Source organism: Engystomops pustulosus, chromosome 3, assembly GCF_040894005.1.
Source record: "Engystomops pustulosus chromosome 3, aEngPut4.maternal, whole genome shotgun sequence".
Lineage (NCBI taxonomy): Eukaryota > Metazoa > Chordata > Amphibia > Anura > Leptodactylidae > Engystomops > Engystomops pustulosus.
Genome location: NC_092413.1, coordinates 159,697,814 through 159,723,343, shown reverse-complemented (window position 1 = coordinate 159,723,343; position 25,530 = coordinate 159,697,814). Strand labels below are relative to the sequence as shown.

General features: G+C 39.1%; 1 long non-coding RNA gene across 1 annotated transcript in view; it reads right to left on the bottom strand.

The window, feature by feature from the left end:
• The window catches only part of LOC140120599 (uncharacterized), a 65,912-nt gene extending 41,174 nt beyond the window's left edge, over positions 1 to 24,738 (bottom strand). The window contains exon 1 of the long non-coding RNA XR_011853901.1: positions 24,518 to 24,738. This is a non-coding gene — a long non-coding RNA (uncharacterized lncRNA). The remainder of the gene's footprint in view (positions 1 to 24,517) is intronic.
• Positions 24,739 to 25,530: the final 792 nt, after the last annotated feature.

The window sequence follows — 25,530 nt, the reverse complement described above, 5'->3', positions numbered from 1 at the left end:
AAGCATCCAATTACATTAGATCCTTTCACAGGATACATGGTGACTGTTACGTGCCCAGTCCTGGGGTTCACAACTTGAGAAAGCATGTATTTGGCCTTGGTGGTGTTCCTGGGGAAAGTGTGGTGGCCAATAATTAGGCCATCTGCAATGGAGATGGTTAATAGAGGTAGAAACACTGAGCTCTCGCAGAAAGTGTCTAGTTTGATCAGCAGCTAGTCATGCACCCCCTTCCCCACATCTATATACAAATGTCTGTGAGAAATTATAGTAGCAGACCTTGAAATACAACAGAATATATGGATTTGTAAAATACTTAACACCAACAGAGTGCCAAAGATCCCATTGACTAAATATATTCATTGTGTTCCGTTCCAGTGATTGCCTTTTTCCCTAACAAAATTTTTTTGATGCAGGACTTTTTCACCTTTCATCTTAGAATTTACAATAAGAGCTTTTAACAGAGCCTAGGAAACAATTGTGAACTTATCCTTACAAATACTTACTTATCCTAATCTTAGATCAATGCCAGATTGCATATGGTGGTAGACAGAGATGAGGAAGGAGATGTAAGAATATGCACAAGTTAACAGCTTCTGTCATATCTTTGAGTACAGATACGCTCACAACATTTTAATATGTCACTGCCATATAAAATAGAAAACAACATTCGACCCTTGCAATGTGAGGGATGAACATAAATTCTAGAATTTGCTTAGGTAATTGATCAGCGACTATCCAGATATATTAATGGTGCTTTGGTGTGGGTAAACATCCTTGTAATTGCTCTGAAGATAAAAAGAGACATATATAAATAATTTAGATGAAATGTAATAAACTTTGAAGATAAATACTATAAAATAGACAAATAATTTGACTTTGAAATCACTGAACTGACCCTGGTAATACATAATGCATTGCTCTGACATTCTAAGAAAATCTAATGCTCCATAGCAACCTTCACCTAACTACAGGCTAAATGCATTATTTGATTTTGTTGTGGCTAATGGATAAATCTTATACACTTCTCATTAAATTAGAAAGCGTTTGTATGTCAACATGTTATACATTAAGCAGGATCCAAACCCGAGAGCAAGAGAATTTATTAAATCACCAGAGGATATCGAGCCCAAGAGTTCTAGAGAAATTTCTTCCTTAAAAGACTTTCTTTACGGTAGTTTACTTTCTCCATGATGACTTTACTGGGATAAATGTAACCTTCTCCCTCATTAAGAAGATAGGTAAATATAATCGACAGCTCTAATGAGAGGATTTTTTTAAGCAGTCCATCTTCAACTACATTTCATTTTGAATTGTAGGTGTAAGATGGTATTTGGTGTCGACAAACATTATCACTTGAATTTACAATCTTTGCCTTTAGCACTGTGCCATGTTTACATTAGAAATTCTTTGCTGATCAATCTCTTAATTTTCATTTGCTAAATTTTGTCATGAATGTATTATATATTTATTGGATGAGTATTTATATTCTAATTTTATAATTAATAATTATAAAAGGTTATAATTAAAATCAACAACAGAAACAAACAACAACATTTTGTTTGTGGCAGGTATGTAGTTAAAACAAGCTGGTGTACTTATACAGCCATTCTGTATCTAAGTATATTGGTGTTATGCAACTGCACTTGGGGACACTTTCAAAGTTTTCCCAATTTTTAAGACTGACTGAACTTCATTGCTTAAAGTAATGATGACCACTTGTTTTTCTTTAATTAGCTGCTTTGTTCTAGACATAATACAAATTCTAACAGTCCATTGAGTAGGACGATCAGCTGTGTATCCACCTGACTTGTGCAAAACACAACTGATTGTCCCAACCTTATTTAGCAGGCAAGAGGTCCCACTTATTTAACCTGACAGGGCACACATGTGATGTGAATAACTTTTCTGGTGACTACTTCTTGAATCTCATTAGCATGTGTTAATTCATGTTTTTAATGCCTTCAGTGTTAGTCTAGAATTTTTATAGTCATGAAAACTTTTGGTCTGTACTGTATAAATATTTCTTCAATCTTTATTTAAAAATGTGCCTGTGTGAAAACAATTTCCCATAAATGTATTCCTATAGTCCCTACGGAATAAGATGGGTGTCCTGTAATATGACTGCACTCAGGCACTAGTGGTCATGCCTTTGAGGTGTTAGAGCACCTTCATTCAGTGTGGGATTGTCCCCCACAACGCTATCATGAGGTTCCAGGGGGTTGCCATTGGCAGCCGAAGGTCAGATGAAGACCTCTGTGTCTGCTATGTAAGGTGGCTTATTAGGTCTAGTCCAAGACTGGGTCTAATAGGCAGACTGTCAGTAAACCACTGAAAGATACTGAAGTACTGCATTGTATTGCATGAGGGAACAAGGTATCCCCAGTATAAGTCCCCTAGTAGGACAGTAAAAAAAATAGTTAAATAAAGTTAAGTAAAAAATTAAAATTGAAAATAAATTATACTACAAAGAAAACCCATAGCCTTATATACAATAATATTTAGTTTAAAAAAACAAAAAAAATAATAATAATAAACCATCACCCCCCCCCCCCCCAAATTAGTATTGTTGAGTCCATAGCAACCTTGGCCTAACAGATATTACATTATTATACCCATATTGTGAAGAGTATAAAAAATAAAAATAAAAAACTAATTCAAAATTGCAGTTTGTCTGCTTCCTACCTCCAAAAAATGTAATAGAATATGATCAAAAAGTCAGATGGCTTTTTTGCTGCCAATAACAATCCATTATATACCCATGTAAGATAACAAAATAAAAATGCTATGTCTTTTCAAATTTGTGTTGGAACAAAAAGAAAAAGTGAAGTGTCCTGAAGGCCATTTTAGACTGTGTTATCATATGTAAATGACATGACTGTTTTAAGTAGATTACATACATGCATTCGAAAATGTAATGCATGTATATTTTACACTCTGTTTACACTTTGTTTCATTGCAGTTGGTAAATTTAAAAACATTATTTTTTTTTGCTCATTATTGTACACCCTGCACCCCATCCTGAAGGAAAAACAGAAATGTAAATATTTTTGCTAATTTATTAAACAACATAAACTGAAATATCACATGATCATAAGTATTCAAACCCTTTGTTCTATATAACGTAGAAGCACCTTTTGAGCTAGTACAGCCATGAGTCTTCATGAGAATGATTAGATTTTGAGCCCTATTGGGGACAGGGACCACATTGGCAAATTCTGTGTAGCACTGTATAATCTGTGTGTGCTATAAAAATAAAGGAACTATTATTATAATTATGATGCAACAAGTTTTTCATACCTGCATTTGGGGATCCTTTGCCATTCTCCCTTTGCAGATCCTCTCCAGCTCCTGGAGGTTGGATCGTGGACATTGGTGGAAGTCATTTTAAAATCTCTCCAGAGATGCTCAATTGGGTTTAGGTCAAGGCTCTGGCTAGTCTAGTCAAGAATGGTCACAGAGTTGTTGTGAGCCACTGCTTTGTTATTTTAGTTGTGTGCTTAGGGTCATTGTCATGCTAGAAGGTGAATATTCTGCCCATGTTGAGGTCCACAGCACTCTGGAAGAGGTTTTCATCCAGGATGTATATCTATGTTCTTGGCTGTATTCATCTTTCCTTCGATTGCAACCAGTCATCCTGTCCCTGCAGTTGATAAACACCCTGCCATGATGCTGCCACCACCATGTGTCACTGTTGGGATTGTATTTGGCAGGTGATGAGCAGTGTCTGGGTTCTCCACACATACCACTGAGAATTAATACCAAAAAGTTCAATCTTCATCTCATCAGAATCTTATTTCTCATAGTCTGGGAGTCCTTCATGTGTTTGTTTTGCAAACTGCATACAGGCTTTCCTATGTCTTACACTGAGGAGAAGCTTCCATTAGTTCACATTGCCATAAAGCTCTCACTGGTGGAGGCTGCAGTGATAGTTGAGTTTTTGGAACTTTCTCCCATCTTCCTACTGCATCTCTGGAGCTCAGACACCGTGGTGTTGGGGTTCTTCTTTACCTCTTTCACCAAGGCCTTTCCCACACGATTGCTTAGTTTGGCTGGATTGCCAGGTCGAGGAAGAGTTATGCACAAACACTTAAAAGGTAATCACTATGTGATACAGTCTATTAAAAGTATAAATACACGTGTACCAAATAGTCTAGTGCTAGTCTCTCGATTACTACATAACGAACCAAAAAAAAGGAACAGAGAGGAAAAACTCCGGCCATAAAAATGTTAATAGAATAGTAATCTCAATGCATAAATTTAATAAAAGCTATAATAAAAGTGATATATATTTTGTCTCTCGTGATACATATCACTTTTATTATTGCTTTTATTGGATACTAGTTTTAGTTACCTATGTTAGTTACCTTATGTGGGCCTAATGGAAACGGATAGGCCACACTTAGTGATCCATCCTGTGAATAGTGATGGTAAATGGTTTCCCAGGAAAAGACTGGGTCACTGGGCCCCAGAGGTGCTCTGATTATAATAGTTGCAGACACACACCTGCACATCCTCAGAAGGGCTTTAGGGACCCTCCTACCTGGTATCAGGTCCAGAACCTTGGAGGAGGTCTAGCTTCTCAATGGGAAGGCGAAGGGTCAGGGTTCTGGTCTCCTGGGATCCTGGGATCCTGGTGAAACCCTGGATCACATTGATACCAAACCTGACATTTGCTATGGTCCCGTTCCGAAATGTTTATATCTCTGTGTGATACCCTGATTCCAAAAATGTATCTGGCTTGGATTGAGATGAATCACAAATAAGAAAAGCATACAAGTGAATGTTACAAACAGAGTATAAATACACTCCCAGGAAGTGACATAGGAAATTAGGAAGATAGTTTGTTACAGGTGTACAATAAATATGTATGATGCAAAAATGAAATTTTAAATTTATGAATATATACATCAGTGAGAAGATTCGTTACATAGTGCACAGAGGTGAGCAATAAATACATTTGTGTACATAATGCACTGATCCTCAACTACCTATGGTAGTAGTTGGCATACATGGAGTTAAATCTGTGTCATCATGTTGCTATTTTATCTAATGGACCAAGTTTAGGCTGCAGCAATAGAGCGGCTATTCACAGATCACATACCTAGCTCATATCGAGCAAACGGGGGCGGGGGGGAGGGAGTCTATTGCAATGCCAGTGGAGCTACAATCACCTAGCATTTATACAACCACTGGATGTTGCCCATAAGTAAAAAAAAAAATCAAAGCTATCACGATATATCATGGACATAAGGCTTACTATAGTGCTCAGTGTGTACCCTGGTTTTAAGGTCAGCTGTGTTGTCCAAAATCATATGAGTGACAACCCACTATATTAGGTTGGCTCCACTTGAGTAGATTCTTCAGGAATATTAGACTTAAAACATGGTTTGCAAGTCAGCCCAATATAGTGAATCCCCCTGTTATGTATTCAGCTGCAATATGCCTTAGTACATGGGGATTACGCAATAAGAGTAATTTTACACCATTTATGAACGCTTGTGCAGTTGAAACCTTTATGTTCCTTGTTAAAAATGATGTGTCAACTTTGAAATTGCAATATGACTCTACTTTGTTGACCAGAATCCAATGCAACCTATCTCATGAAGCACACATGGCTTTGCATGAGATGATACATGACGACAACCTTGTCATCAACCTTGCTGATAAAGGCGGAGCAGTTGTCGTCATGGATCGATCAAGCTATTTACTGGAAATACAAAGTCAATTAGAAGATGTTAATGTGTATAAAAAAACTAACAGAAAATCCATTACCTTGGATAACGAAACACCTGAGCGTCTTGGTTGATAATGAGCTTGTGTTCGTTTTTGACTTCTTAAATACCATGGATGAAGACATTAAATTTACAATTACAAATTCCTTTTCATCAGTACAATTCCTGGACACCACGGTTTCTATTGAAGGTACTATGCTTTAGACTGACCTGTTTGTTAAGCCAACTGATCGCAATACTATCTTACATTTTGAAAGTGCACATCCTAAGAATGGTTGAATCACTGCCGTCTAATGCTTAGTGATGAGAATTGTTAATGATCCCACACATGTGGAAACACGACTTAATGAAATGTCCCAAAAATTCATTCACAGGGGTTATCCTAGAAAATTGGTTGAACAACATAAGTTGAGAGCCAAGTCACAAGATAAATGATCTCTCCTTTCCAGAAATAATAGGCCAAACTCTACTTTTAAGAGAATTCCATTTTTGATAACATATGGATCACATAGTGAACATGCCATCTGGTTAATACACAAACACTGCTCCATTCTTTCTGATTACTACAAGGATGTGGAGAAATTTAAACATCCCTCTTGTTCTCCTTTAAAAGAACAAAAAATTTACGGGATAAATAAAAAGTGGTGAAGGATTCACCAATATTCATTAATATTGCTAGCGCCCTAAAACCTGGGTCTTACTCCTACTTACAATGCCAAAATTGTAAATATATCAAGGGTGATATTTTTACACACCCCACTACTGACAAAACATATAAGTTAAGACAACATATGACAAGCAGAATTGATTATGTTATATATGTTCTAATATGTTCATGTCCAAAACTGTACAAAGGCGAAAGTGTTTTATACACCTATTGGAGCCGACCTAATATAGTGGGTTGTCACTCAGATGGTTTTGGACAATGCGGCTGACCTTAAAACCGGGGTAGACACTGAGCACTATGTCATTTTGCTGAGTCCAGTTCTCCGAAGCCATCCGGTGGTTGTATGACTGCTAGGCGATCGTAGCTCCACTGGCATTGTGATAGACTCCCCCGTCTGCTCGACATGAGCTAGGTATGTGATCAGTGAATAGTTGCTCTATTGCTGCAGCCTAAACTTGGTCCATTAAATAAAAATCATCTTTGTTTAAACTAATAGCATCATATGGTCACATGCACTAAAAGAAATGAACGAATGTGTTGAGGTGTATAAACCTCCACCACAAAAATAGATGTCTAAAAGGTTTCAACAGGTCTGACCCCAGCTCAAGCACATATCTAGGCTGACCTAGACTGGGACCAGAACCAAAAGGCAGCGGGGGTATAGGCTACTGAATAATACCATAAGCCCAGCATATAGCAGATGTCAGGCATATGTAGCAAAGCCACCCCTCTCACAGATGGTTAGATAACATGCAGAAAACTAAAGATCGACACCAGTATTGCAGCCGCGTCATCGGCCTTACCTGGGATCAACCTAAGATGTATTGGAGGCTGTCTGCTCGTATGATTGATGGATAGAAGGCTGCTCATAAGCCTAAATGGAGTCTGAGATAATTACTCCTAGCTGCACGGCCACTCAAGCTGTCAAATTCACACTATCCTGAGCTAGCACTCCTAAGATGATTAGACCCAATGCGTTTCCTGACTATATAACATTCATCAGGGATCAGATGTAATATTAAGTAATGTACGCGTATTGCATGATAATACACATTCACATAGCGTGTCCCCGCATTGATAACAGCGGCAGCGCGTGCGAGGGGACGCTAAGTATTTAAAGCCTAAGTACCGCCCCTCCGTGATTAGAGGAGTGACTCGAGACCAATCGCGAGGACCAGAACAAGCCCAGCCCTCACAGAAGGATACACCCCCAGTGACATCGATGTTCCGGCCACTGACGGAGCCGGAGGCGAAGAGCCGCCCACAGTCACGTGATCACGGCATGGGTCACGTGGGTATGAGGGCGGGGCACGCCCCCAAACTCCGAGTCACATGATCGCAGGATCCAAGCGTGCCGCAAGACCGCCCAGACCGCGCCCCTGTGTATGGCAATAGGTTGACTGGAGGTTGGTATAACAACGATACAACAATAGAGAGCCACTACTCCCTGTGATGAAACACGAATAAGGGGGACATAGCGACAAAGATTTAAAAAAAAAAGGTGAAGAAGGATGCTTGTCACCTAGCATCCTCGGTCAAACCTGTAAAAAGCCTAGATCCATCAGAGACGGTAGGACAAACAAGGAAGCAAGGAGGTAAGTAAGAGTGCAGAACCGGAAAATGAGAATGGGAGAATAAGTAGGACTAAAGAATACAGCGATAAAAGATTGTCCTTAAGTATTAGAGAGAGAAAAAAGGGCAACATACAAGAGGGTACCATAAAAGAGCAAAGAATCACATGTGGTGGGACAAGAAAAAGGGCATGTACATGGGAGTACTAATATCAAAAATACTTGCCCAGAGTGATTGGGGCATATAATGGCAAACCCTACTGTCAGTAGAGGTTACAGAAAGCTGGTAAATGACAGCTTCTCATTGAGGCCATTGGGTTCTACCGTATTCAAGGTGTAGATCCATCTGGTCTCCTTTTGTTGTATCAGCCTATCCCAGTTGCCTCCCCGTTTGGGGGGTCTGATTTTCTCTATCACCTGAAAACGTAATAGTTTGGAATCGCCATTATAGAATCTGGCGAAATGTCTTGCCACTGTGGTATCCCTCCTGTTCCTGATGTCACCAACGTGCTCCTGAATTCTTATCTTGACCTGACGGTATGTTTTGCCCACATAGTTAATAGGACAGGGGCAGGATAGTAAATACACTGCTCCTACTGTCCTACAGTTGGTATATTCCCTTATGGAGTATACAGCACCAGTGCTGGCACCCTGGAAACTGTTCCCCAGTAGGACCAGTGAGCAGACGTTACAGTTACCACACCTAAAAGTACCTGGACCTGTTGGGAGCCATGTTCAGGGGGACCGAGAGGGTTCGAGATGACTATGAACAAGCCTGTCTCTAAGGTTTTTCCCCCTCCGATAGGTGACTGAAGGGTAAGGTGATAGAAATTCAGTCAGGTCCTGGTCTTGTCTTAGAATCCGCCAGTACTTGTGAAGGATCTGTTTGATAGCATCAGCGTTCGCATCGAAGGTTCCAATCAGTCGTATGGTATTGTCGGTCTCCCTCGTTTTAGGATTCAAAACTACAAGGATGTGGAGAAATTTAAACATCCCTCTTGTTCTCCTTTAAAAGAACAAAAAATTTACGGGATAAATAAAAAGTGATGAAGGATCCACCAAGGGTATTAATATTGCTAGCGCCCTAAAACCTGGGTCTTACTCCTACTTAAAATGCCAAAATTGTAAATATTTCAAGGGTGATATTTTTACACACCCCAGTACTGACAAAACATATAAGTTAAGACATCATATGACATGCAGAACTGTTTATGTTATATATGTTCTAATATGTTCATGTCCAAAACTGTACAAAGGCGAAAGTGTCCTTGAGTGTTTTATACACCCATTGGAGCCGACCTAATATAGTGGGTTGTCACTCATATGGTTTTGGACAATGCGGCTGACCTTAAAACCGGGGTAGACACTGAGCACTATGTCATTTTGCTGAGTCCAGTTCTCCGAAGCCATGCGGTGGTTGTATGACTGCTAGGCGATCGTAGCTCCACTGGCATTGTGATAGACTCCCCCGTCTGCTCGACATGAGCTAGGTATGTGATCAGTGAATAGTTGCTCTATTGCTGCAGCCTAAACTTGGTCCATTAAATAAAAATCCTCTTTGTTTAAACTAATAGCATCATATGGTCACATAGCAACGTGATGGCGCAGTATGCCGACTGAGGGTACCCGTAGGTAGTTGAGGTTCAGTCTATTATGTACACAAAGGTATTTATTGCTCACCTCTGTGCACTATGTAATGAATCTTCTCACTGATGTATATATTCATATATTTAAAAATTCTTTTTTGCATCATATATTTATTGTACACCTGTAACAAACAATGTTACTAATTGCCTATGTCACTTCCTGGGAGTGTATTTATACTCCGTTTGTAACATTGACTTGTTTGCTTGAAAATAGTTCCATTGAGGGGCTGAAACATCGCATCTGCCACAATGGGTGAATAAAACACCTTGATTATCCAGGAGTGCTGCCTTTGCTTTCTGCTTTTTTGGATTATCCTTGTTTACCCTAGAGTCGGATGAATGGAGGCTCGCACTAAAATGCTGTTTATTTATTACTATCAATGAAGTTTAATAACTGTTTATACATTTAATAATTGCATAAAGAGTTCACATCTTCATATGTGTATATGGTTGCATTCACACAGAATTTTTCCTTTACCTTAAAGATCATACCACTCATCTTTTAATTTCTCTATGCATTGTGGAGATATCTGTGCAAGATGCTCTGATCCAAAGCGGCTTGTGCTCTGTAATGTGACACTGGGAGTTGGCATCGTATCATCTTTTTCTAGTGAATCGATATTCTAGCGGACAAGTTACCTGGTACAATTCCAAGCAAGGTAATAAGACCTCGTTTCTTTCATCTTTAATATATATGAAATCATATTTCTGTTCTGTTGCTTGTTCTCCCTCCCTTCTATTTCTCATCAGCTTGGAATGATTTGGATGTATTTATTTACCAGCGAGGAAAGTGGTTGTTATGGTAACTATTGACAGATCCCTCTAATACATTTGGCTAATAGAAGAGAATAAAAGCAGATTATCTACCTACGCTGTGGGGTTTAAGAGGTAGGGAGGGAGATATGATGCAAGACTACTTTAAGCTTGTCAATACAAGTGCTACTGCTGATTTCAGTATAGAAAGATCTAAATGAATATTCTGACTTCTGTATAATACCTCAATGACTTAGATTACTAGCAGCCACAAACTTTCATTTTTATTCTCACAGGAAAATTGGCAAAGTGCAAGTTTAAAAGTGCTCCTGAATTCTTGAAAATGTTATTTAACTTTCTTGAATAGATTCTGTAGAAGTTTCCTTCAATCCCTATTAAAAATAAAAACTAAATATTTCATTTTCAATATATTATAATCCTAATATGGAGTTGTTTACCAAAACCAAAATATAACTATATATATTTGCACACATCATTATTCCTTACAGGATTGCATCTACTTATGGTAAGATTTCCTATGGGCAGCAGTTTCTTTACTATCCTCCTTAGTTTAGCAGCCTCTGCAGCAACTGTGTCTACTGTCTGTGCTGCTTTTCCATCCAGGACTTTGATTTTGCAAAGCTTTCTGTCTCTTCCTGACACTCAAGCTGTGAGATACAGTTCTTGGCAGCCACCCACCACCTTCTACTCTCAAAACACTTTATAAAATGCCAGAAGATGTTAACCTTTAGTGCTCATACAGCATAGACTTTTCACATTATGTAACTCATTCACTGCTGGTTTATACTACTTATTACATTCTCTTTGCTCCTCCATGTGAGGAAAGCTAGTAATTATAAACATAACATAAACATCCTGTACAAAATTCATTGTTCACTGGATTTATTTGTGAGAATCCCACTGGTTATACTAATAAATTACTTAATAATAAAACAAAAGGCATCATAATAAGGAAGGAATACCAACCCCCTAAAGGGTTAACATCAGAATTTTATCGCTGAATTCTGTTTATGACGCATTTATTCTATAAATAGCAATGTCTTGAGACCATATCCAACTGGCATAGAGCAGTTTACAGAGTTTACAAAACAAGTAGTAGTATCCTTTATGTACCCTAAAACACTATTATCTGAATGCTATTAGAGGTGTTAAGGGAAATCTACCATCAACATCAAGCTTGATAAACCAGGGGCACTTAATCAAAGATCAAGGCCACTCTATTTGTTATCCATTGCCTCCTTTGTTCTAAAATCAACTTTTACAATTTTACACTACCCCTTCCCACTGTGTGCTGAAAATTCCTCTGCTGCTGCGAGATTACAACAGACAAAGGGTGCTAAAGGCCCAGGGGGTGAAAGGGTAACAGCCTTGAAGCTGCAGCAGAGATGGGATTTGGTAAACTCCTTCAGTCTTCAGTAGCATTATTTTACTTATTTTTTTAAAAGTAAAGAGGCCATTGATAACACATAAAATAAGATTACACACCTGGTTTTCATGCTTGGTTTTGTTGAAAGATTTCCTCTTTAAAATTTAGTAAATGCAACCTCAAATAAGAAATATCTACATTATATTTTAATGTCTACAATATGAGAAACTAGGCCAAAATGTAGAATTAGTGTGGACACTATTACTGTCAATTGTTAACAAGAGTGAAGAGGGCATTCAAAAAATATAAATCAAGACACCTGACCAAAAGCACTTACCAAAATCAGTAAGCAGGAAATAAAATCAGCTGAAATACAAAATGAAAGACAGGTGGCCAAGGATAGTAAAACAAATCCTGAGAAATTTTTTAAGTATATCAATGTGAAAAAAATGGGTCAGAGCAGGTGGACACCTGTATTCTGAAAATGGGGCATAAGTGACTGGAGACCAAGAGAAGGCGGAGATACTTAATAGGTTTTTTAGCTCAGTTTATATGATAGAAGAAAGAACTTCTAACGTGGGTGGTGCCAGTGCAGGTCATGTATCCTGTAATGTACTGTAATGTCTAAAATCTTCAGGGATTCCATAATGTCTGGTGTGGTGCCAAGTGACTGGCACAAGGAAAATGGTGTGGCAATATTTTTAAAAAAATCTAGAACTTTGCAAGGCAATTACAGGCCTGTAAGATTAAATAAAATCTAAATATGAGGGGGCACTGTCTCCGTCTGGAGAAATCAAGGTTTAATCACCAGAGGCGATTGCTATGAGAACTGTCAATCTGTGGAATAGCCTGCCTCAGGTGCTGGCACAGCAGGGACAACGGAGAGCTTCAAAAAGAGTCTAGATTAGAGATGAGCGAGTATACTCGTCCGAGCTTGATGCTCGTTTGAGTATTAAGGTACTCGAAACGGCTCGTTGCTCGGACGAGTATTTCCCCTGCTCGAGATCGAGCATTTAATTAAAAAAACACAGTGAAGAACAATGAAGAATAGAATAAAAACAGTGAACACAGTGAACACAGGATCATTTAAGTTAAAAACACAGTGAAGAACACAGTGAAGAATAGATTACAGATGTTCGGCACATCTGCTTACTTGTCGGAAGATACGCGCGGAACGGTGCGAACAAAATAGTATGTGAAGAACAATATATATGTGTGAAGAACACATTGAAGAACACGGTGAGCAGGACAGAGACAACGGGGAGCAGCACAGAGACACCGGGGAGCAGCACAGAACACCGGGGAGCAGCACCGAGACATGGGGCAGCGGCAGCACGGAGACATCGGGCAGCGACACGGAGCGGCACGGAGACATCGGGGAGCGGCACGGAGACATCGGGGAGCGGCACGGAGACATCAGGGCACGGAGACATCGGGGAGCGGCACGGAGACATCGGGCAGCGGCACGGAGACATCGGGGAGCGGCACGGAGACATCGGGGCACGGAGACATCGGGGAGCGGCACGGAGACATCGGGGCACGGAGACATCGGGGAGCGGCACGGAGACATCGGGGCACGGAGACATCGGGCAGCGGCATGGAATGGCACCGAGACATCGGGCAGCGGCACGGAGCGGCACGGAGACATCGGGGGACGGAGACATCGGGGAGCGGCACGGAGACATCGGGGAGCGGCACAGAGACATCGGGGCACGGAGACATCGGGCAGCGGCACGGAGACATCGGGCAGCGGCACGGAGACATCGGGCAGCAGCACGGAGACATCGGGGAGCAGCACGGAGACATCGGGGAGACTTCAGTGGAAGAAGAGCAGCGGATCCCGGGACAGCGTATCTCCCGACAAGTAAGCAGATGTGCCGAACATCTGAAATCTATTCTTCACGGTGTTTTTCACTGTGTTTTTCACTTAAATGATCCTGTGTTCACTGTGTTCACTGTTTTTATTCTATTCTTCACTGTTCTTCACATCTGCTAACTTGTCGGGAGATAATATACGCGCGGAACAGTGAAGAATGGATTGCATACATCTGCTAACTTATCAGAAGACATTCTTTTTCAATTAATTAACACATTTTATTCCCGAACCATGGTCCTTTTGAAAAATGCTCGAGTCTCCCATTGACTTCAATGGGGCTCGTTATTAGAGACGAGCACTCGAGCATCTGGAAAAGTTCGTCTCGAATAACGAGCACTCGAGCATTTTAGTGCTCGCTCATCTCTAGTCTAGATGCCTTTTTACATCCAAATAACATTCATGGTTATGTTGTATATAATTTTTTCCGATAAATCTCTTCCTAATGCAATCTCTTCCCGTCATTGGTTAAAGGGGTTATCCGGGTTTAAAAAAAATTTTATGGCCGGGCTGGGGAGGGCTAGTTAAACATAATAAACATGTACTTACCTCCTCCGGCTCGCCGATGTCCCGCGCCGCGGTCCCTTCGATCCGTGCCCCTGTTTGTTTACAGGGGCACGGAAGCCGTGCACAGGGAGCTTCCGGTCCGCGATGTGGACGGCTCCTCCCATCAGTCCCTATCTCTCAGCGTTGTAAGTGCTGGGAGATGGTGCGCATGGGAGCTCCCTGTGCGCCTTTGTACTGAAACCGGCGCACGGAGAAGACGGGCCGCGGCGTGGGACATCGGCAGCACCGGAGGAGGTAAGTACAGGCGGTCCCCTACTTAAGGACACCCGACTTACAGACAACCCATAGTTACAGACGGACCCCTCTGCCCACTGTGACCTCTGGTGAAGCTCTCTGGATGCTTTACTATAGTCCCAGGCTGCAATGATCAGCTGTAAGATGCCTGTAATGAAGCTTTGTTGATAATTCTTGGTCCAATTACACCAAAAATTTCGAAACTCCAATTGTCACTGGGGCAAAAGAAAAAAAATTGTCTAGAACTTCCATTATAAAGTATACAGTTTCGACTTACATACAAATTCAACTTAAGAACAAACCTCCAGACCCTATCTTGTATGTAACCCGGGGACTGCCTGTACATGTTTATTGTGTTTAAATAGCCCTCCCCAGCCCGGCCATAAGAAATTTTTAAAACCCGGATAACCCCTTTAAACTTGATGGACATGTGTCTTTTTTCAACTGTATAAACTGTGAAACTATGAAATTGTGAAAAAAACAAGAGCTACCATTCAATCTACAGACCTTAATTAGCATTTAATACATTCACAAGCTCATGATCATTTATGAAAAGACTGTTTGGAATGGTTGGCATTTTCTGTAGAGAACATGGCAACAAGGCTTACAGAAAGTTTGGAGATTTGTATCTAAACAAACCTCAAAACTCCAGGACAGACAAAACAACATGTTTGGACCATAATGCACAAAAACATATCCGGTGATGAACAAATAGAGAAAATCATCAAAAAAATGGCATACCAACTGTCAAGTACATCAATTTGCAACTGCACATCTTGGGTACTTTGCAGTTATCGAGATGAACATCAACTCTTCTGTATACTTAAGTGTTGTAGAATAAAATGTAAAATAATATATCTAATAACTTGTCAAAACTTGGTCATGCCCCAGGACAATGACCCACCCACACACCTTCATACAATAGCATACTGCAGCAAAAATAATAAATGTGTATCAAGGTGTTGAAATGGCACTATCCAAATTTAAGCCCAATTGAAATTCTATGGCAGGACAAATGCCTTATAAACTTTAATGAATTGAAGAATTTCTGCAGAACAATTTGAATGACGATGAAGGTCACATATAATTACTCAAAGTTGATCCTAGAAGATATTGATTCATTGCATTCCCACATGTGGCAATTTAGGATTCATTTTTGCTAAAGGGGGTCTACCAGCTCCCATATCTCCACATAAAATAATAAATTATATTGTAGTGCACTGTTTATGCTTTATTGAAATATGTTACTTGTTGTTTAACAATCCATCATTTGTGAGAAAATTCTATCTTTATGCAAATTGTCACACTGCGACCAGGGTGTGAGGTGCACTGGATTTCTTCTTATTTATTTCTGTCAATAAGTACTGTCGCAAGACACAATAATTGATATTTCCAATAGGAACAAGAAAGAAAAACTGGTCACTTTTAATGAAAATGTAATTTTATTTTAGACAATAGCTTAGAAACAGTAACAGGTATGTCACCGAGCTCTCGGAAAGCACTGGCGCATGCACACTGTAACTTAATTTCACACGGCCGTCCGCTTTGTATTGCGGTCGTGCGAAAGTTATATACAGTGCGCATGCGCCAGTGCTTTTCGAGAGCTCGGTGAAGTCACCAGCTCTCGAAAGCAAGGGAGGGAGGGTGGAGGGAACAGTTTCACGCACGCAAAGCGTGTGCATTACTATGACTGTGACCAAGCACCGAGCGCCCTGTGTCAGGGACACAGATGCGCCGAATAGGGTCATTTGATTAGTGTAAAAATAGATTTTTTGCTGATACTGCGGATTTATCTGCCTTAACAAGACCACCTCCAGCAACAGCTTACATACCCCAAGGTAAAGGTATGTTTAGGTCAAAATGACCATTTTGAAATAGTAGGTTTACTTTAAGAACACCTGCATTACAGACGACCTCTAGTTGCAAACGGACCTCTGCGTGTTGGCAATTTACTGTACTTTAGCCTTAGGCTACAATAAACAGCAATAACAGTAATTAAAGATGCCTGCAATTCAGCTTTATTGTTAATCCTGGTTCTTATAACAATCCAACATTTTTAAAATCCAATTTTCACAGAGACCAAACAGAATTAGTTTGGAGTTTCAATTATAAAATATACATTTCCGACTTACACACAAATTCAACAAGAACAAACCTACAGAACCTATCTTTTATGTAACCCGGGGGACTGCCTGTATTTAATTTTCAATATCAAAATGATTATGTTATTAGATATATAAATATAATAAACATGGAGTTCCTGTGGTATTGTTTTCTGACAAATTCTACACATATAGTAATAAAATGAACTACAAACATTGAACCTGCAGAGGTTGCAACACTGATCCAGCATCGGTTATTAATAATCACTGCAACCATGGTTTAGTTATCGATGTTTGTTTGCCTAATAATTATTAGACAAGACACTGAATATGCATGTGTACATAGTACAGGGACACACGTAGAGCCAGCAGCAGACCACCATTGCCATCTTCTGGCATAGCAAAAGTATACAGCACTTTTATGTCAAGTGATTTAAAGAAGCATAAACAATTTTTAATTAAATTGAATAATATATGGGTCTGTGTTTTTCTATTACCACTTCACTGTCCATAGGAAAAAAAAGGATCTGAAATATAAGCAGCTTCAGAAATGTCTCATCTGTGTTATTTATATGCTGCATAGGGTCAATACAGTTCTATCAGGTTATGGGTTTTGTTTTCAATTAAATTGATGTGATGGATCTGCTCATTGTAACACCAAATGGTAATCTAATCCCGCAATGCTGTACAAGATAGAGTTGCACTTGCAGAGCCTGCCAAGAGAATGACTGATACCTTTTGGACACATAATAAAGTCGATGACATGGATAACAGCGCTGACAGTTGTAATCCATCTTTTTAACTTCTGGGATTTTGTAGAAAAATGAATGAGTATAAACTTCTTGTCTCTTCTATATTGCTTCTCTGATCACTAAGGATAGCAGTTTATTACAGTGTGGTACGTGTAAGATCAACAGGAACGGGAAGGAAGATTAATGCAGTATGTTTGTAGGGGCGTTTTGTTTTTCTTTTTAAAATAGATCTCTGCCATTTACTATAGATAAAGTTAAGAATATTGGGAATCTGGCTCAAAGTCACTGTAAAAAAAATAAACTCTTTACTTGAAATCACAGTCACTGTGCTGAACATAGTTCTCTAGTATAAGAGTAGGACAGTTGTAATCCCCTTGCTACTCTACATCTATTTTCAATTCTATTAATAAATTCAAAACATGTTTATTATAATAATCCACAGTGACCATAAGAGGACTTTTAAAACTCTGAACTTCTTTTCAAAAGTCATGGATCCTCTTATATTCAGATGAGGGGGGCACCTTATTAAAGATAGACTAAATAAGGTGCCCCTGCAGCAAACACCCACCCGTAACACCTGTGATTGGTGCTAGCATTGATCCCGACAGTTAACGCATTAAAAAGCAGACTGTGCTTTGGTGCCACAATCTTGGACCAGCTTTCTGCCCCTGAGGGAGTACAACATAGGGGAAAAGTAACTACAAAACTCACCTTTCCCCGCTCCCCAGAAACAGCGGCCATCATCTTCTTTACTACTGTGAAAGATGGCTGTAAACGGTGGCGTTTAAACCAAAAGATGTGATCATCACATCTTCTGGTTTCAGAGCTGTTGCGTAAAGCCATCATTCACAGCTGTAAAGAAGATGATGGCTTCTGCTTTGTGGGAGGAATAATGAGTAAAGATTTTATTTTTTAGAGACGATCATGCATCAGGGGGGAGGGGAAGAGGTTTCTGGCTACATGCATCGGGGGCACTGTGACTACTATGGAAGGCACTCTGGCATCTGCGGTGGGCACTGTGAGACACTGTGAATGCAATGGGGACACTGTGACTACTATGACAGCTGTTGGGGCACGGTGGCTAATGTGGAGGGCCCAAATGTCGGAAACACCACTTTCGCCATTTTGCAACATATAAAACCTTTAATAATAAGTGATCAAAAGGCCGTACAGTCCTCAAAATGCCGATGAAAATGTCATCTCATCTCTCAGCAAATGTCATGTCACACACTTCCATAGACCAAAGTATGAAAAAAACTTTAGCGCCAGAAGATGTCAAAAGTAAGATTTTTTTGTACAGAAGGTTTTCATTAATTCAAATTACCATATTGAAGTCAGATCTGATATTTATTTTTATTTTTACTATATGTGAGTTGGAAGAGGGGTAGTCCTGCATGTCCCAAACTCTATATTTTAACTGGAAAAGTTAGGAGTCATCTTTTATGTAAATAAATACAGTAGGTATCTTTAGGTACTTGTAGAACTTCTTCACACTGCACCCCAAAGATAACTATAACAGTATAGTGTACCCTGGAAAACAACTCTGCTCCAAAATTAAATATATTCTTTACAATCCAAATATAACACTTCAATTATCATATTATGATATAAACTATACCCTCAGAATAAATTATTTACACTGTAATTATTGTCCTCACAATTCATTATGTAAAATTAATTATATATTAAAAATTTAATTGTATCTAGTGCCCTCCAATGAACTATAACCACCTTATGTCCCTTCTAATAAATCATGCAATTTAGTGCCCCAACAATTGAATAATTTAGTGTCTATTTAATCAAATATTATTACATGAATTCCCCTTTATCTACTTACAGAAGTATTTTTTTAAAATTCAAAGTGTAACTAATCAATTATTTAATTACGGTAAAAATGCAATCTTATTCATTATTTTATTGAATATTGATTTTGTACAAAGTAGCCTCCCCCAAATAAATTATTTTATAATTATTTTTTATAGACGTGATGCTAATTGTTATATAAATAAATAATTTATTTATCTATATATATCTATATGTATATTATTATTGTATATACAATGATAATATAAACCAGTTCCAGGTTTTCTTAAATAGAAGTGATACAGATCTTGAGTGTCACGATGAAAGTGCAGTGTGTGAACCGCGCCCTTATATACCAAGAAAGCTCAATGGCCTTATATGGGCCTCAGGTACAGTAAGTCTATACCTGCTTTTTCTACTGTTTACGTTGAAGCTCTCTTATGTTTATTCGAAAAAAATAGACAAATTTACTTACCCGGTCCAGTTGCGATACAGCGGCCGGTTCTCCGACGCTGATTTGGGTCTGGCCGGGATTCAATAAGGTCCGTGCACTGATATCCACTAGGTGTCGCTGCTGTGCCGAGGTCCGCTGGAGTTCACCTTCTATTTCTTGGTGCAGGTAAGTGCGTGTCAAGAGACACTTTTTATTTTTAAATACCGCGGTTTTTCCAAATCCGTCGTTTTTTTCCAGCGGCCACGCCCCCGATTTCCATTGCATGCAACCCTGCACAATTGCACCGAAATCCGATCACATGCACCAAAATCCCGGCGGAGTTTGGCGCAAATTGGAAATCGTCGGGATACCCGACAGAATTGCGCAATTTGGATCCTTAGTAAATGAGCCCCATTTTGTTTTTCTTTCAGGATAGCTTTTTACTCTAAACAACCAACAAAAGCAACAATTTAGGATATAAAAATGATATAGAAAAACAATAGCCAAAGTCTTGAAATCCTAATCAAGGTACATTTGCACATTTGTAATATAGCTTTATTCTGCCTTAAAGTTTCAACCAGTTTAACATTACGTCCATAAAGAAGGGCTTTTTTGTTGTTTTCTATTCCTTGCATGCAATATTCACTACATGATTGCTTAACTGCATAATACAGAACAGCTTACTCTACAAACATCCAAAGAAGTTGTCTAGATCACGTTACCAGTTAAAGATTATAACAGTTCATCCTCAAGATCGTTTACAGTAAACAGTAATGATACAAATGAAAGAAATTAAGATATATTTCCATTAACTAACTTCCTTGAAACTAATTTTTGCAACAAAAAACTAATACTATTAGTCAAAACCATTATTAATTTTTTAAATCTTATTTTTTGTCAAGTAAAAAAGTCACATTTGCAATTAAAAAAAAAATATATATATATATATATAAAAATGTACTACAACTTAAGCGATTTAATTCGGTAAATATTCCATTACTCTTTCCTTTAAAGTGTTCCATTAATTCCTGTCTGTTCTTCCTAAGTGAGCGCCCTGGCAGCTGTTTAAAAGCATTCTATATGGAACACTTAGTGAATCAGAGCAAAGTATAAAGACATCACAGAATGTGAACATTTATTTTTTATATCTAAGCCCTTCGTGGCGCACACGAGTACACTAGAGATGAGCGAGCACTAAAATGCTCGGGTGCTCGTTATTCAAGACGAACTTTTCCAGATGCTCGAGTGCTCGTCTCGAATAACGAGCCCCATTGAAGTCAATGGGAGACCCGAGCATTTTTCAAAGGGACCATGGTTCGGGAATAAAATGTGTTATTTAATTGAAAAAGAATGTCTTCTGATAAGTTAGCAGATGTATGCAAACATCTGCAATCTATTCTTCACTGTTCCGTGCGTATATTATCTCCCGACAAGTTAACAGATGTGAAGAACAGTGAAGAATAGAATAAAAACAGTGAACACAGGATGATTTAAGTGAAAAACGCAGTGAAAAACACAGTGAAGAATAGATTACAGATGTTCTGCACATCTGCTTACTTGTCGGGGTGATACGCTGTCCCGGGATCCGCTCCTCTTCTTCCACTGAAGTCTCCCCGTGCTGCCGGATGTCTGTCTCCCCCGTGCTGCCGGATGTCTGTCTCCCCCGTGCTGCCGGATGTCTGTCTCCCCCGTGCTGCCCGATGTCTGTCTCCCCCGTGCTGCCCGATGTCTGTCTCCCCCGTGCTGCCCGATGTCTGTCTCCCCCGTGCTGCCCGATGTCTGTCTCCCCCGTGCTGCCCGATGTCTGTCTCCCCCGTGCTGCCCGATGTCTGTCTCCCGCGTGCTGCCCGATGTCTGTCTCCCCCGTGCTGCCCGATGTCTGTCTCCCCCACACTACAGACTATTGTGTTACTGCTCGCCTGCGTCCAAGCCGGTCCCAGCTGTATTTAATAGGCCATTGAGTTATCCATTAACTTTCTTAGATCTGCTGCTTCATGATACAGGAAAGGAATGTTTACAGTTCTGATATTTGGGTTTTTTCGGAGCAATCTGTCACATTCCCACCCACGTTGCACCTGTTCCTCTCTTTTGCTGATGATTGATTTTGCTGCCTTCGTTTCGACGCGTTGAGATTGTCAATCTTTTTCCTGACTGTTCCCCGATGTCGGTCTCCCCCGTGCTGCCCGATGTCTGTCTCCCCCGTGCTGCCCGATGTCTGTCTCCCTGCTGCTTAATGTCTCCCTGCTGCTTGATGTCTCCCCGCTGCCCGATGTCTCCCTGCTGCTTGATGTCTCCCTGCTGCCGTTCCGCGTATATCTTCCAACAAGTAAGCAGATGTGCCGAACATCTGTAATCTATTCTTCACTGTGTTCTTCACTGTCTTTTTCACTTAAATGATCCTGTGTTCACTGTTTTTATTCTATTCTTCATTGTTCTTCACTGTGTTTTTTTAATTAAATGCTCGATCTCGAGCAGGGGAAATACTCGTCCGAGCAACGAGCCGTTTCGAGTACCTTAATACTCGAACGAGCATCAAGCTCGGACGAGTATACTCGCTCATCTCTAGAGTACACATGATTCCTAAAAGTTAAACATAAGATCATAACTTCAGATTTTTGCTAAATATGTCATATGGGCATTGTAATTGTGACAAAAGATAAGTACAAAATCTATTATTTTTATATCTACTATTTAATGCATATGGTTTTACCAACATATAAAGTACTAAATGTAAAAAAAAAGAATTCATTGTGATTAGTGATGAGCCAACCTGTCGAAATTTAGGTTTGCCTAGGTTCGTCCAAACTCAAATTATAAAAGCCTGTCCAGTTTTGTATACTGAACACAGACCCCCCCCCACCCCCACCAGTGACATGCATGATGCCAGTACTGATCGTCTGGCACTAACATTCCAGCAGCGCTGCCAGTCTAGGGAGGATCATTGCTCCCACATTGCTCCCAATGATACAAAATGAGAAAAAGAGAGAGAGCCAAGTGGGTGCGCTTGTAACCAAAATTAATGAAAAGAATGAGTAGAATGGAATCTTCAAGTGTAGCAATATTCACAATATTTATTGGGAGCAAAAGATCCAATGGTAACGCATTTCGGGGAAACCCCTTCGTCAGACCAAAACTGATAAAATACATAAAATAAATAAAATATAGTAAATAAAACACTAATGTGTATACACAGTATAAATTCATTAATACTTGTCAAGTTGCAAAGAATAAATAAATAAATACATAGTGTCAAAAATAGCCATGTGATGAATAGCCAGTAGTACATAAAGTAAAAAGTTTAAAGTTGGATAACTGTGGTACATAAGATACGGAAATAGATGGATTGAGAATAAATATTCAAGTAATATACAAATAGAGTAGTCTAGAAAAAAATAATAATAATAATAATGATAAATAATAATAATACTATAGTAGCCTAGAAAAAATAAATAGGATAAAGCTATAAAAAAAGTAATAATGGCATGAATATTGATTATTAGGTAATGAGATTTGATGGGAAGTGATTAAGTAATTCAAGGTTATTGACACTATGTATTTATTTATTTATTCTTTGCAACTTGACATGTATTAATGAATTTATACTATGTATACACATTAGTGTTTTATTTACTATATTTTATTTATTTTATGTATTTTATCAGTTTTGGTCTGATGAAGGGGTTTCCCCGAAACGCGTTACCATTGGATCTTTTGCTACCAATAAATATTGTGAATATTGCTACACTTGAAGATTCCATTCTACTCATTCTTTCCATTAATTTTGGTTACAAGCGCACCCACTTGGCTCTCTCTCTTTTTCTCATTTTGTATCATTTACGTTACGGTGCCCTTGGCTACCGGTTTTTTAGAGAGCCTAGGAGTTGCTGCAGTAACCTTTAATTGTAACTTTCGTACAAACAACAAGAAACCTTCCCCTTATTGGATAATTAAAACCGCTTACCCACAAGTGGTTACCCGGTGAGCACCCATTCTCTCACCACATTTGGCACCTACTTGTCTTTACGTTATTACGCGAGGCACCGTCCTCTTCCGTTGTTGTTTTTGTTTTCCTTTCCACATTTCTCACAAAGGCATTGTTAGGGAGTGATGATCCTCCTCAAAATGGCTACCAGCACAGATTGTGGATATTAACGGCTTAGGTGTTTGAGTCAAACCCAAAAATTTAAGCAAGAATTCAAATTTTGCACATCAGATCCACTCATTACTAATTGTGATGATAAAGGTTGGCCCAGAGTCAAAATATACAAACTATTCACTGGTTGTATATTTAAACTTTTGCTGCAGTCTATGGAACTGACAATGGAAATCAAGAGCTGTTTTTGGTTCGAGAATAATAGCTTCATTTAACTTATTTCTTGATATATAATAATTTGTCATGATAACAGATGGATATGCTATCCTCACTATAAAAATAATCTTTGCCAGCCATCAGATAAGTTGCTATTACAAAGACATATTTTAAGCCTGTAGAAGAAGCATTCCTTAGATGGAATACATCAATTTACCACATTAGTATAGGATTTGTGGATGTACAGCAGAAAGGATGAGCCAACTAGGTTGTGTTATGTGTTGCCATTGAAAGACATGCATTTACTAAGAAGATGTATGTAGACATGAAATGCTAGGTTTTTGTAAAATTGTCAAACTTTATATACTAGATTCACGATAGTAGTATAGATATATTGATATCTTATTTATTAGAACAATTGTATTTTGCATACTCACAATATTTTAAGTGTTATCCCTAAAGCGATTATTTTCTTTTCTCGTTACTTCCCTCGGAAGACAATAATAGAGCCTACCACTAACAGATGAAACAGGGTCAGGGTTGATGACTTTAGTGAACAAATAAAAATAAAATGTACATACCAATATAAATAATAGGACAGCTGCTGTGATTTTGTGACAAGCCAAAAGTCAGTTGTGCCCTTGCTGCTGTTTATATGAGGACTTATGTGTTAATGAATCATTCTTACCAAAGATTCATCCTGATCACAATGCCTTCTCATCGAACAGATGGTCAACATAGGAGCTCAAATCCAATCAACAACATCAATTCCACAGCATGTCGGTGCCCAAGGAAAACCCAAATATGCTATTTTTCCGACTTCTCTGCATCTTGTTTCCAATATTACTTTGCACAGTTCATTACAGACACAAACAGTAAAAGACTATGTTTTCTAGACTATCGCTGACATTTGCAGTTATTTCTTCCAAGCCCACATGTGTTACACCAGCTGCTTAGAAGTGTAACTTTCCAGCTGATCTGTGTTTGTCACTAGCTATATTAAGCAAAGACAAAACATTCTCAGTTCTTGAGATTTAAGCACATGCAGTGATAATTATGGGAAAAGATCTACTGGAAACAGAAGGTGTTTATAATAAATTGATAATTCTTCATCCATAAACCCTCAAGAGTGTGCACTACAGATAAACCTTGTATAATGCTATTCTGCCTTATTGATTGGATTACCATCCATCCGCCCCCAATTAAACGGACTTACACTGTGTTGGGAGTAAAATTCTTGTCTAAATAGAGCAACTATAATTTTATATTTCATATATTGAAGTATGCTTTGTTTTGGAGATTCCTTACAAATACATTTTCCCTATTTTATGCATGTATTAATTTATGAAAAGGGGTATTCTGATCTGGGCATTCACATTTAATTTCAATAATCTGCCATATATATACATTTCTTCGAAAAAATTTACCTGTGTGAATATAATTTATCATAAATGTAGTCATATGGTCCCTTAGCAACAAGACTGCGTCCTTGGATACGGCAACCTCTGCTGGAGGGATTGCACAAAGAAACAAAAGGTTTTTGTATATGAAAAGTCTATGGATGTATATGGAAGTTGCTGCTGGTCCCACAGCCGTCCTGTGGTAATGAACACTGAAACCAAACAGTCGGCAGGACTCAATAACGCATGTCTGGCCACTGCTGCCAAAATGTGAGGGACAACATGGCTACATTTATGAGAA